Source organism: Cervus canadensis, chromosome 6 (assembly GCF_019320065.1).
Source record: "Cervus canadensis isolate Bull #8, Minnesota chromosome 6, ASM1932006v1, whole genome shotgun sequence".
Taxonomy (NCBI): Eukaryota; Metazoa; Chordata; class Mammalia; order Artiodactyla; family Cervidae; genus Cervus; species Cervus canadensis.
The window spans coordinates 71,056,565-71,070,923 of NC_057391.1; the positions used below are offsets into that span (position 1 = coordinate 71,056,565).

At 39.8% G+C, this 14,359-nt stretch overlaps 1 protein-coding gene across 4 annotated transcripts in view; it reads left to right on the plus strand.

Moving 5' to 3' along the window:
* SYNE2 (spectrin repeat containing nuclear envelope protein 2) overlaps positions 1-14,359 on the plus strand; it is a 314,324-nt gene that overhangs the window by 61,036 nt on the left and 238,929 nt on the right. The window lies entirely within an intron of this gene.

Here is a 14,359-nt window from a genome sequence, read left to right on the forward strand (position 1 = left end):
GCCAATCACATGGGCAGTGAAATGTTACGCAGTCAAAGGCACTTGGTTCAAATACAGAACACAAGTGGCCCTTCTCAAATTTGAGTAACATGTAAGTCTTTCCAAAACATTGCCGTTGTTGGCCCTGTCTTCAGTTAAGGATATTCATAGTGGGAACTAGTTCTGCTGTGTGCCTCTGTCTGCCTCAGTTTGAATGTTTACTTGGCAGAACTTCCAGGGTGGTTTGAGGTCTTCCAAACAAAATGTTTCAAAGTACAGGTGAATTTGCACTGAACTGCTTCATTACATAATTACAGTTTTTATGAATACAGGTCAATCTATTCATTAATATATTCATGCAACATGTGTTCCTTGAAACCCCACTTGTATCAAGCACTATTTTTTTTTAAATCAAGCACTCTTTTGGGTTGCGAGATTGTTGAGGTGAACGACTCCAACAAACTTCATATGTCCATGATGCTTGCATTTCAATTGGAGAGACAAACAATAAATAATTAACAAAAAATATCAAATATTAAAAATGGATTTATGCAATTGTTGTTTGGGTGTCTTCTTTAGATCAGGTTATCAGAGAAGGAGAAGACACTTAAGGAGAGATTGAATAACATGATGGAGCTGCTGTGCAAAGATCTCGGGAAGAGCATTTTAGTCTGAGGCAATGGCTTAAGAGAAAACTCAAAAATAGACACAAACTTGGTAAATTTGTGGAGCCAAAGGAGACTGGTGTGCTTGGATTGTGGTGGACGAGGGACAGTGTGATTGGTATTGGAGAGCAAGGCAAGGCAGAGCTGGGTCAGGCAGGGATTCGTCAGCTCTAAGGTTAAGGTGTGTGGAAGGGAAACCTTTGGAAAATTTTAGTCAAGGGAGTAACATGATCTGATGTACATTTTCCAAAAGATCACTCTGGCTGCTGGGTGGAGAGGGGATTATCTGGGAGTGGGAGGGGAAACAGGAAAGCCAGCTTTGTCGTAGCCATGGTGAGATATCATAGAATTTGGACCAGGGTGGTAGCAATGGATGAAGACATGGATTTTTTTTTTTTCCCCAAAGGATATTTGTGAATGTTGGGATGTGTGAGGGTGAATCATAGGAGAAATTAAGGATAATTTCTAAATTTTTGCCTTGAGCAATTGAGCAGTTGGTTATATAGTTTATTATGATGAAGTTTGGTAGATAAACAACTTTTGGGGGAAATCAAGTATTTATTTTTGCTTTGATAGATATAAGATGCTTATTTGATATCCAAATAGAGATGTCAAGTAGATAACTGGATGTAAGGATTCAGAGTTCTAGAGACTTGACAGCTATCAAGTCTGACAGCTATCAGCATATGGCTGGTGTACTTACATTTAAAGCCACAGATTGATTGAGATCACCTCTGGAGCTAGAGCAGCCCTTTCAGGTCTTGCGGTGTTCAGAGGTCAAACAGAAGAGAGAGGAGCAGGCAAAGAACACTGCTGCTGCTGCTGCTGCTAAGTCGCTTCAGTCGTGTCCGACTTTGTGCAACCCCATAGACGGCAGCCCACCAGGCTCCCCCATCCCTGGGATTCTCCAGGCAAGAACACTGGAGTGGGTTGCCATTTCCTTCTCCAATGCATGAAAGTGAAAAGTGAAAGTGAAGTCGCTCAGTTGTGTCTGACTCTTTGCGACCCCATGGACTGCAGCCTACCAGGCTCCTCCATCCATGGGATTTTCCAGGCAAGAGTACTGGAGTGGGGTGCCATTGCCTTCTCCAAAAGAACACTGAGGAGTGGTCAAAGCCAAAGAAGGAAAACTAGGCAAGCTGATGGGCTGGAAACCCCTCCATGAAGCTATTTCAAGAAGAGGGTATGGTCAACTGTGTTGAGTAGACAAATGGCCACTGGATTTGGGCTCATAGAGTCAGTTGGTGGCTCAGACACATTCGCTACACTCGGGTGGTGAGGTGGAGGCCTAACTGGAATGAGTTAAGGAGAAAATAAGAGGTGAGGGTATAGAGACATTGTCTTAACATTTCAAGAAATTTGGATGATGTCAGGTACTTGTTGAAAGAAAACATAGGATTTTTTTAAAGTAAGAGATACTATTCCATTAATGGTTATGCTTTTCCTAAGTATAGGTTCATTTTTACCTAGGGCCCCATTCATTTATTTGTTTATTTGTTACTCAGTGAGTTATTTTGTTAAATGCTTGTGATGCATAAGACACAGTGCTGAGCACGGGGAATGGCGCATAGCATTTGCTGTCCTGAAACAAAGATACAGACCAGTCTGTCGGCAGTATGGTATGATGTGCTATAGGAGATGTGCAGTGTGCTATAGGAGAGAGGTGACGTGTTGTAGAAGTTCAGAGTAGGAACACCTCACTCAGACTTGAGGATCAGGGAAAGCTTCCCATAGGAAGTAATTTCTAAGCTTAGACCTAACATGTGTTAACAGATGAGAAGGCTGAAGTCGGAAAGAGGGTTTCAGGCAGTGGTGACAGCGTATCAAAGCCAGAAGATGTCTGAACGTGGCATATTCAAGGAAATGGATGTTCAGTGAGTCTGAAGTTTAGAGTTTAAAGGAGTGTGAAAAGATGAAGTCATGTAGGGACTTCCCTGGTGGTCCAGTGGTGAAGACTTTGCCTTCCAATGCAGGGGGTGCGTGTTTGTTCCCTGGTTGAGGAGCTAGGATCCCACATGCCTTCAGCCAAAAAACCAAAACATAAAACAGAAGCAATATTGTAACAAATTCAATAAAGACTCTAAAAATTTTTTTTTTTTAATGAAGTCATGTAAACGTATAGAGGTTTGACATTTTTCTTAAGACCAAGAGAAGGCAACAGAAGCATTCTGAGTAGAAGCTTATTCAGAACTGGTGATGTAGAAATCACCCAGGGGGGAGCTGTGGGGTGTGGTCGTATGGGGTGGAATGTGAAGATGGAAGACCAGTTGACTCTGTTACCACAGTCCAGCTGAGGTGCAATGGTGTCCTGATCTAGGAGCTGCCAGGACAGATAGAGAGAAGTGGGTATCCAGAGATATCTAAATAGGCCCAATTTTCAGAGCTTTGACTTTTTAAAATTTTTATTTTGTTTATTTGTTTTTAAAATTTTTGTTGGATTATAGTTGATTTACAATGTTGTGTTAGTTTTAGGTGCACAGCAAGGTGAATCAGTTATACATATACATGTATCCACCCTTTTTTAGATTCTTTTCCCATACAGGCCATTACAGAGTATTGAGTAGAGTTCCCTGAGCTACACAGTATGTCCTTGTTAGTCATCTGTTCTATATATAATAGTGTGTGTATGCCAATTCCAATCTCCCAGTTTATTCCTTCCCCCTCATGCCCTGGTAACCATACGTTTGTTTTATATATCCATGACTCTACTTCTATTTTGTAAATAAGTTCATTTGTACCCCTTCTTTTTTTTTTAAGGATCCACATATAAGGGATGTATATGAAAAAATTTTTACTTTATTTCAGTTTTATTGAGATAATTATCAGGGCTTTTTGATTGAGTGGGTGTGGGAAAGGGAGGGAGAAGCAAGTATCAAAGATGACTCAGGTTTATTCTTTAGCAAACGAACAGACGATGGAAACATTCACTGAGGAAAATATGCAGAATAACTTTGGTGGGAGAGGGGGTTGGTTGAGATGGTAACTCAGTTCTGGAAATGTTGAGTTTGAAGTGTCTCTGGGATAATTGAGTGGAGATTCCCAGAAGATAGTGGGGTAAACATACACACAGCTCAGGAGAAACGGACACCTGGGCTGAAGGTAAAGATGTGGAAGTGATGAGTGTATAAATGGTAATTGGTTCCGTGGGAGTAGATGACAGTATCTAGCGAAAGAGAAGAAGGGCCTAGACAGAACATTCCAGAGATAAAAGAAGCCAAACAAACCCATAATAGGGCTTGGAAGGGGTGTCCAGAGAAGTAGAAAGAAAGCCAGATGAGTGTGGTATCATGGAATCCTAAGAGAATATTTCAATAAGGAGAGGGTAGTAAATGGTATCAAAAGTTTCAGGAGTCCAAAAAATACTGACAAGTACCCATGAGGTTAGCAGTGGGCATATTATAAGTGGCCCAGCTGAGAATTAAGTGGAGAGGCAGGGAAACAAGCCAGATTTTTGTGGGTTGAGAAGTGAGTGGTAGGTGAGGAAGTGAAGACAGCCAGGGTAGACAATTCTTTCAAGAAGTTTGGGTTTGAAAGGGAGGAGAGAAATAGGGTAATAGCTGGAGGGGACATAGATCTGGCCTCTCAGCTGATTTTTAATTATAATGAAAAGAACATGGATTTTGGTATCAGACACATCTGGATTTGGATTTCTCTCTCAGCCAGATGTGACATCTAGAGCACAGTATCCAGGACATAGTAGATTTTCAATAAATGCTTATTGCATGAGTGGCCACGAATCCTTCATCTTTTGTATCCACAGTTTTCTCATTTACAGAATGCCTGCCTGAGCACTTGACTAGAAATGAAAATGAAATGTTAGTGGCTCAGTCATATCCGATCTCTGGAATCCCATGGACTGTAGCCTGCCAGGCTCCTTTATCCATGGGATTCTCCAGGGAAGAGTACTGGAGTGGATTACCATTTCCAGAAACTTTAAGGAAATAGTCTGATTGTTCCTTACCCTTGAGTCCTACTTATTCCTGGACATGGCATGCCTTCTGAGTCCTTGAAGTGTGTGTTAGGGTCCCCATAAGTTAGAATAGATTTATACTTGAGTTATTAATTATGTTAACATCTCAGAGTTTATTATTTCATTACTATTTTTACCAGGTCCTTCCTGTTCCCTTGTGTTTTCTCAAGAATAAGTCACATGTATAAATCCAATCTAATTACTTCAGTGAGGAGTTTCTCAGAGTGAGCTGTGTGATCCCCCTCAGCCAGAATCTCTGGGAATTGGGGCATAGAACCCTGCACTTAACCTCTGACCTCCAGGTGATTAGCTGGCATTCAAAAGTGTAAGAATCCTAGATTTGTAATCCACAGCACCATCCCTTTAGCTCACTCTGGCTCTTTTGAACTCAGAAGTCAGAGGTGTTTGGACTGCTGGCTCAAATGGAAGTTGTTCCGGCTCACACCTTCAGAGGACGGTGATTTTCAGAAGAAAAGTGCTCACAGTGTTAACGTGGTTGTTAAAAAGTAGTAGGGAGTGAGAAATATGTGTTAAAAGAAATGTTGTCATTTCTTTGATTTATTCATTCCACAGATATTTTTTATTGAGCAACCCAGGTGAGTCAGAAGAGGGTAAGAAAGAAGAGAAGCAAAAAGCACCGCAGATCCTAGGAATGTCATCTGCATTGCGGGCTCATTTTCATGTGCTGTAAGTGCAAGGTTTGTTTTTGCAGAGAGCCAGGAGCTGTGTTCCGTGTGGCTGGAAACAAAAGCCTCAGTGTGAAGGTCTCAGGTGTTTGCATGAGGGCGCGGTTGCCTCATGTGGCTACACGACCTGGCTGGATCCTACATGCTAAGGCCCAGAGCAGAAATTCCTTGTTGTGTGTCACAGAATTTCCCAGCCAAGTAGGACCTGAAATCTCTGGATTGACAGGGGAAAAACAGCAGCAAAGCCCCACTTGCACTTTCCAGCCAGATAACCAACAAATACTTTTTGAATCCAAACAACATGAAATGCACTGGGGTATGTACTGCACGCAAGGTGAGGAGCAAAATCAGGGTTGGCCTGTGCTCTCCTGGGGCTCACAGGCTAATGAGGAAGCAGATAGTAATCAAAGAAGTTCACAGGTCTTAGCTGTTATTTTGGGGGTAACAGCATTATAGACATATAATTCAGTTGTGATTCACATACCATGCAGCTCACCCACTTAGAGTGTGCAATTCAGTCATTTTTGGTATACTCACAAAGTTGTGCAACCATCACACTTAATTTTAGAATGTCTTTATCATCCCCCCACCCCCAAAGAAACCCCATACCCTTTCAATATTATTCTAAAACCTTCTCCTCCTCCTTGCATCAGCCCTGAACAACCACTGATCTACTTTCTGTGTCTATAGATTGTCCTATGCTGGATATTTCATACAAACGGAATCATATACTATGTGGTATTTCGTGATGGCTTCTTTCAGTTAGCATAATGATTTCAACATTCATCCATGTTGTAGCTATTATTCATTTGTATAGCTCGAGCATTCTGGGCCAAGGATTGGTAGACTTTTTTTGTAAAGAACAAAGTAGTAAATATTTTAACTTGGAGGTCCGTATGGTCTCTGCCGCTATGATGCAACTTGGCATTTTAGCATGAACGTAGCTACAGACAATATGTAAATAAATGAATGTGTCTGTGTTCCAAAATAACTTTATTTACAAAAATAGGTGATAGGCTACATTTGGCCTTTGGGGTTATCAGTTGTTGATCTTTGATCTACGTCACAAGTGTTTAATCCTCTTAACAACTCAGGTAGGCACTGCTATCCCCATTTTACAGATGAAAGGCTGTGAGCTGAGGCTCACAGCCTGTGTGTGTGGCAAACATGGATCAGACTCAGGTAGTCTGGCTCTAGAGTCCATGCTCTTAACCTTGTCAGTGATTGTAAGTTGAGGCAAGTGCTTTAGTAGAGGAAGACGAATTGGCTTAGGTTTCCTTTGGGATGCAACAATTGAGCTGAGCCCTAAGTGTAATTAGAAGTTAAATACGTGAAGGGGAAGGGTGGTACAAGCAGATATGGCAGGAGGAACATAATTCTAGAGGTCCTGGAGGAAGATGAAGTGTCTTGAGTGCTGGGCACCGGGGAAGGGTAGTGTTAATATGTGCTGAGGCTGGAGAGATGCTGTGGGTGAACCACGCAGGGCTTCATAGGCTGGTCTGCATTTGATCCTCAGAGCAGAGAAAAACCATCAGAGGGTGGAAAAGCTGCTGTGGGCAGATTTACAAGTTGAAGTGGAAAATAGATTGAAGGGAGCAGAGCCGACATGATGGGCCATGGCTGCGGTCTGCGGCAGAGCTGATGGTGGACGAGGCAAGAGGGCCGTCAGATGTAGAGAAGGAAGTGCATATGTCAGAGCCACGTGGAGGCAAAGTTGGCAGGGTTTGGCAATAGGCTGTACCTGGGGCTGATAAAAGATGGTGGTGTCAAACCCATGAGATGAAAACACGGATGAGAACAAGTCTGGGGAGAAGTAGGGAGGTAGAGTGTGGTTTCAGTCCTGGAATGCTGGTTTGACAGTCAATCGCTGTTTTTTGCTTTTTTCTTTTCGGTAGTGACAATGTAGATTCTCCAGGGAGGAAGTACTTGAATGAAAAGAATTTTGAGGTAGAGACATGGTTGCGTAATGTGCTTACAAGATATGTTAGCTAAGACTTAGCTTCTAAACTCACTTTTCTGATTCAGTAAGTGAGGCCTCAGTCTTGGTACTATTTATTTTTCTTTCTTGTGTGTTTGTTTGACATATGGTTGGTTGCAAGAAAATGTGCTGTAAATTGTCCCCTTGCTTTCTCTGTTGGTTAATAGTCTCCCCTTTGGTAGTTCAGTCACAGGCGTTTTCCTGTTTATTCTTAAAATACTTTAGGCTTTCCTCGTTTTGATTGTGCGTGCCTGTGTGTTTTCTTTCTCTTAATGTGTTTCTTCATTTATTTCTATTTGTTATCATCTCCTTGAGAAACAATAGAAGAGGTGGCCTTATTGTTTTTAGTTCCCTTTCTATCGGATAACAGCTTGGGTCAGTTTCTTTGGGATGGCTGTTGGAACACATGGCTAAAATGTGTTGCACTATTGTCTTACTGGATTTATTTATCCTTACTGTGGCTGTCCCAAGTAACAAGGAGTTGGCAGGATTGTTTCAGGGGAGAGCAACAGGGCCTCATTAGTACCTGCCCTTTTGTTCAAGACATTTTCTTAGCAGGAGAAAGAAATTGCCCAGGGATTTTTATTTATTCACTTTATTTATTTACTTTTTTGAGTTTATGTTGCTTTTTAATTTTTACAGTGTTGTGTTGGTTTCCGCTGCACAGCAACATGACTCAACCATAATTATACATTATTTTTATATGTATAAAATATATACTCCCCTCTCCCCCATCCCACCCCCTAGGTCATCCCAGAGTGCCAGACTGGTCTCCCTGTGTTATACAACAACTTCTCACCAGCTATCGGTTTTACACATGATGGTGTATATATGTTGATGCTTCTTTCTCCATTTGTCCCCCTCTTTCCCTCCCCACCTGTGTCTAAAGTTGCCCAGGGGTTTTTAAAACAAGGATTAGGATAAGACCTAGGCCTAGTAACAGTTGCCAATAAATTCTTCTCCAGGCAATGACAAGTCAGTTTGAGCTTCAGTCTTTTAATCTTTACTAAATCTTTCAGTCAGCTAAATTTATTGAGTATCTCTTCTCTGCATGGCACTGGGTTAAGAGGAAACAAAAACACAAAAGGGTAAAGGTTTAGTTTTAAGGTTTGTACTCTGAATAGGAGAGAAGCCACTTGCAGGTGCATGACCACAGTACATGAGCAGCAAGTGGTAATTACCGTGAGATAGAAACAAAACTGTTGAGTTTTTCATGGAGCTATCCTGTCATAAAAATACAGATGGGATAATTATAAACACATTACTTTATAACTTGCTCTTTTTCACTTAAGAAAGTACACACACACATGGGCACATATATATCTACTTTGTTCTTTTTACTAGCTAGATATAATTTTCTTCCTTCCTGTTAATGTGGAAGGTTTATGATCTTTTAAAAATTTTTCTTATGGTTTAACAGATGCTTTTCAGCTTTAAATAGTATACCTAAATCATGTTTTTTTGAATGATCAACTTAAAAAAAAAATCATGTATAGTAATTAATTTGCATATACATTCATTCATTCAGTCGACAAGTTTTGACCCTGTGTCTTTTACTTCTTGGAGCTAGAGACCCAGTGACTAATCAAAACAAATCCTTGCCCTTTAGAGTTTCTTTTCTTTGCTGCCTAATCTAGAAGGGATGTACAGGAGATTGTTAATTAATGTTGTCTCAGGGCAAGGAAAGTGGGTGTTTGGGGAAGTTAAGAATAACTGAATTCTATTACTGTTTGAAAAAATGTTTTATGAGAATTATATACTTTCTAATGGTAAAGATTTTAAAAAAAGATCCAACGAAGTGTTGTGGTAAGCCAGAGCCAGAAGAGACTATTTCTGTTTTGCAAAGGGAGCACTAAACAGGATATGTCTTATTTTAACAAATGTCAATCTAACACCCCCCATGTGCTGGGTGCTGGGGTTTCTGTGGGTTCAGAGGGATATGCAAGAATTGTCCAATCCAGAGGGTACATAGCATATTGATGCAGAAAACAGTGCAACTCAATTGGGGAATTGTAGATACTCTGGTTTGGCCAGGGCAGTAGGATATGAGTGGAGAAGTTATGGGAGATGAGTCAGGAAAAAGTTGATCAGAGTCAGATTATGAATGACCTAGAATGTTAGACTAAGAATTCATTAAGGAATTAGGGAATGATCAAAAGATTTTAGTGAGGAGAATGAAAGATCCAAGTAATAAATCTGGCGCCATGTGCAGTAAAGCTGTAATCAGTAATCCACCAGTAGAAAGGGAAATTCCTGGATAGAAGGAGGTTACAAAGCTTCGTTGGTGACCTCATGCAGTAGAGAACCTTCTTGGAGAAGCCACATTGTAGTAATGTATTGCTCTGTATTTTAGTGAAAATGTAAATTAGAGATTCTTATGCCTAGGTGGCTGTCTTTGAACTTTTAATAATGGGAAGGACTGCTGGAGTCAACATTTTAGGTGAACTTTTGTGAAACTGAACCTTGCTGAGACCCAGTGGCCATGGTAGTTTTATAATGAGCTTAGTAATGAATTTATAATCCACCCTCTTTAATTGAGCTTAACTCAATTTGTTTTCATTTAAGTTCCCCTCCAGCTAAAGATATGAGTTGCCAGCTCACAAAAGGCAGATTGAATAAGAACAAACTCAGGGATTAAATGTATTTTTATGGTAATGACACCTAGAGAAAATCTGTTCCTTCTAATGCCTCCTTTCTCAAACTCAGCCAGATTTTTTCCAAGAATGATAATCAAGGACACCTATATGGGCCTGAATAAAACTCACTGACTACATTTTCCTGCCTTATATATATTTCTTATTTGCCTTAAAAAAATCAGGAGAGAGAATTTCTCACTCTCTCCTTGGTATTTTAAAAAACTCATCATTATGGTAGATTTTATTATTCTCTTTCTGCTTTTGTTTTTTTTCCATCCCTAACATCTGCTGATTAAAAGGTCCTGTTCTCATTATTTAGCCATAAAAAAGAATGAAGTAATGCCATTTGCAGCAACATGAATGGACCTAGAGATTATCATGCTAAGTGAAGTAAGTCAGACAAAGACAACTCTCTTATGACATCACTTATATGTGAAATCTAAAAATGACACATATGAGCTTATTTACAAAATAGAAATAGATGCACAGACTTAGAAAACAAACTTATGGTTACCAAAGGGGAAAGGTGGGGAGGAGGAATAAATTAGGAAGTTGAAATTAACATGTACGTACTATTATATATAAAAGAGATAACAAAGACTGTATAGCACAGGGAACTCTACTCAATACTCTTTAATAACCTATATGGTAAAAGAATATGAAAAAGAACTGGTATATATATATACATATATATCTGAATCATTTTGCTGTACACTTGAAACTAACACAACTATACTCCAATATAAAATAAAATTAAATTTAAGAAATTAAAGAAATAGAATAAAAAGAGTAAAAGGTTCTATTCTCTTCGTGCCATTCTGTGAAAAGTTTTATTATTTTATGAGAAAGTTACTCTGAAAGTTTAAAAAATAAAACCCAACATTAATAAAATCTCACCCACTCAAATTAAGTTGCTTTAAAGCATGTGGATCTCAATTATTTTTTCCCCAATGGGTCAACCTTTGAAAAGAACAAAAGGCTACTTATCTTGCCATAGGGTGAGCTATTTGGCTCTGATTCCTGTTGAATTAACAGCACTTTTCAAGGGAAAGACAGTATGGAAGTGTGGGAAAAAGTGTCAAGGGATAAGTGACATGGCACAGACAAAAACCATTCAGTCGAGTGGTTATAAGGGTGTTTAGTGACACCTGGGACATCTTTGTTTGCTGTTAGCAAAGGGTCCTTGTTGCATTTGAAGGTTTCTGATTTCCAGGATGACCAAGTATCCTGTAAATTTGGACAATGCATTCATTAAAAGCCATGAAATTTCCTTTTTAAAGCTTTTCATGCAGGTTTCAGTTGCTAACTGTAGAGTTCCGGGTGGGGATTTGTACTGACTGCTTTTATTAGATTTTAATCAAATTAGGTTGGAGATAACAAGGTTTTCATTGGAAATTTTTGGTTATTTTATATTTGTTTGTGTAGATTATAGATTGGGTGCTCAATTATTGAGCACCCTTTAATGTGTAAATGAGCTACAACTAATTTCAGCTGGTAATACAGAAAAAATGAAATTTAAAAAGTTGAGGAAATCCAACAAGGTTCAGTGCGTCTTTAATCTCTAGTTAGTCACAATTATATAAAGACCCTAAAATCCCATTTACTCAGGTTCTCTTCATTTTCTCACCCTGAGCTGTCATCAGATTAAAACATTTTTGAGAACTCAAACTAGGTGTCATGCCAACCATTTCAGTTTAACCGTGTTAGAGATTAATAGGGGTGAATGGGAAGAGTCAAAGGAAAACAGTATTTTAGAAGATAGAACAGACAGCTTTTCAAAGAAGGAATGCAAACACATAAGGGTAGATTTGACCTTCTCAGTACAGTAAATAAAATATAACAATAATAATTAGTAAAATTATAGTTATTCCTACTCTTTTAGCAAATATTTATTTAGAATCTGGCCAGACTCTTCCAGGCCATGGAATGTTTCACAGATGAAACATCTTGCTTGTGTGGTACTTAAATTCTATTGTGAGGAGAGCAAGACATTAAATGATAAACCTACTAAATATATGATATACAGAGTGCCTGAGAAACTATGGACAGAGGTTTGTAACATTGTACAGGAAGTGGTGATCAGAACCATCCCCAAGAAAAAGAAATGCAACAAGGCAAAATGGTTGTCTGAGAAGGCCTTATAAATAGCTGAGAAAAGAAGTGAAAGGCAAAGGAGAAAAGGAAAGATATATCCCTCAGAATGCAGAGTTCCAAAGAAGAGCAAAGAGAGATAAGAAAGCCTTCTTAAGTGAACAATGCATAGAAATAGAGGAAAACAATAGAATGGAAAAGACTAGTGTCTCTTCAAGAAAATTAGAGACACCAAGGGAATATTTTATTTATTTGTATTTATTGCAAAGATGGGCACAATAAAGGACAGAAACAGTAAGGACCTAACAGAAGCAGAAGATATTAAGAAGAGGTAGCAAGAATATGCAGAATATCTGTACAAAAAAGGTCTTAATGACCTGGATAACCACGATGGTGTGATCATTCACCTAGAGCCAGAAATCCTGGAGTGTGAAGTCAAATGGGCCTTAGGAAGCACCACAAAGAACAAAGCTAGTGGAGGTGATGGAATTCCAGCTGAGCTATTTTGAATCCTAAAAGATGATGCTGTGAAAGTGCTGCACTCAATATGCCAGCAAATTTGGAAAACTCAGCAGTGGCCACAGGACTGGAAAGGGTCAGTTTTCATTCCAATCCCAAAGAAGGGCAATGCCAGAGAATGTTGAGACTATCACACAATTGCACTCATTTCACATGCTGGCAAAGTCATGCTCAACATCCTTTAAGTCAGGCTTCAAAAGTATGTGAACCAAAAACTTCCAGATGTTTAAGCTGGATTTAGAAATAGTAGAGGAACCAGAGATCAAATTGCCAACATCTGTTGGATCATCAAAAAAGCAAAGGAATTCCAAAAAAACATCTACTTCTGTCTCATTGACTATGCTAAAGCCTTTGACTGTGTAGATCACAACAAATTGTGGAAAACTCTTCAAGAGATGGGAATACCAGACCATCTTACCTGCCTCCTGAGAAACCTGTATGCAAGTCAAGAAGCAACAGGTAGAACCAGACATGGAACAACAGACTGGTTCAAAATTGGGAAAGGAATATGTCAAGGTTGTATATTGTCGCCCTGCTTATTTAACTTATATACAGAGTACATCATGCAAAATGCTGGACTGGATGAAGCACAAGCTGGAATCAAAATTGGTGGCAGAAATATCAAATAAACTCAGATATGCAGATGACACCACTCTTATGGCAGAAAGTGAAGAGGAACTAAAGAACTTCTTGATGAAGGTGAAAGAGGAGAGTGAAAAAGCTGGCTTAAAACTCAGCATTCAAAAAACAAAGATTATGGCATCTGTTCCCATCAACTCATGGCAAATAGATGGGGGGAAAAAGACAACAGTGACAGACTTTATTTTCTTGGGCTCCAAAATCACTACAGATGGTGACTTTAGTCATGAAATTAAAAGACTGTTGCTTCTTAGAAGAAAAGCTATGACAAACTTAGTGTATTAAAAAGCAGAGACATCACTTTGCTGACAAAGGTCTGTATAGTCAAAGCTATGGTTTTTCCAGTAGTCATGTACACATGGTGATAGTTGGAACATAAAGAAGGCTGAGCACTGAAGAAATGATGAACTGTGGTGCTGGAGCAGGCTCTTGAGAGTCCCTTTGACAGCAAGGAGATTAAACCAGTCAGTCCTAAAGGAAATCAACCCTGAATAGTCATTGGAAGGACTGATGCTGAAGCTGAAGCTCCAGTACTTTCGCCCCCTGATACGAAGAGCTGACTCATTGGAAAAGACCTTGATACTGGGAAAGATTAAGGGCAGGAGGAGAAGGGGGTGACAGAGGATGAGATGGATGAATGGCATCATCGATTCAATAGCCATGAGTTGGAGCAAACATCAGGAGATGGTGAAGCACAGGGAAGCCTGGCGTGCTGCAGTACATGGGTTTGCAAAGAGTGGGTCACAGTTGAGCGACTGAACAACAATACTACATATGTAGCTTACATAGAATGTTAAAGGTGGTTAAGTACTGTAGAAAATAAAAAAATCAAGCAGGACAACAGGCAGAAGAAATAGTGTTGTTACAGTTTAAACTAGGAGGGTCAGAATAGACCTTTAGGGATGAGTGCCATTTAAACCAAGATTTGAAGGAGATGAGGGAGTTAGCTTGTGGGGCTCTCTGTAGGAAGAGTATTCCTGGAAGGAAAGAGAGCTCGTGCAAAAGCCCTTGGGTGGGAATGTGTCTAGAGAATTTGAAGAAACAAACAAATAAAAAACCATAGGCCAGAGTGGTTGGAGTGGAATGAGCAAAAGGAAGCTGGTGGGGTGAGGGAGGGGGGCAGGTGGTGTGGGACTTGTAGCCATTTTAAGGAGTGGAGTGAGGAGCCCTTGCACAGTTTGGAGCAGAGCGGTTTC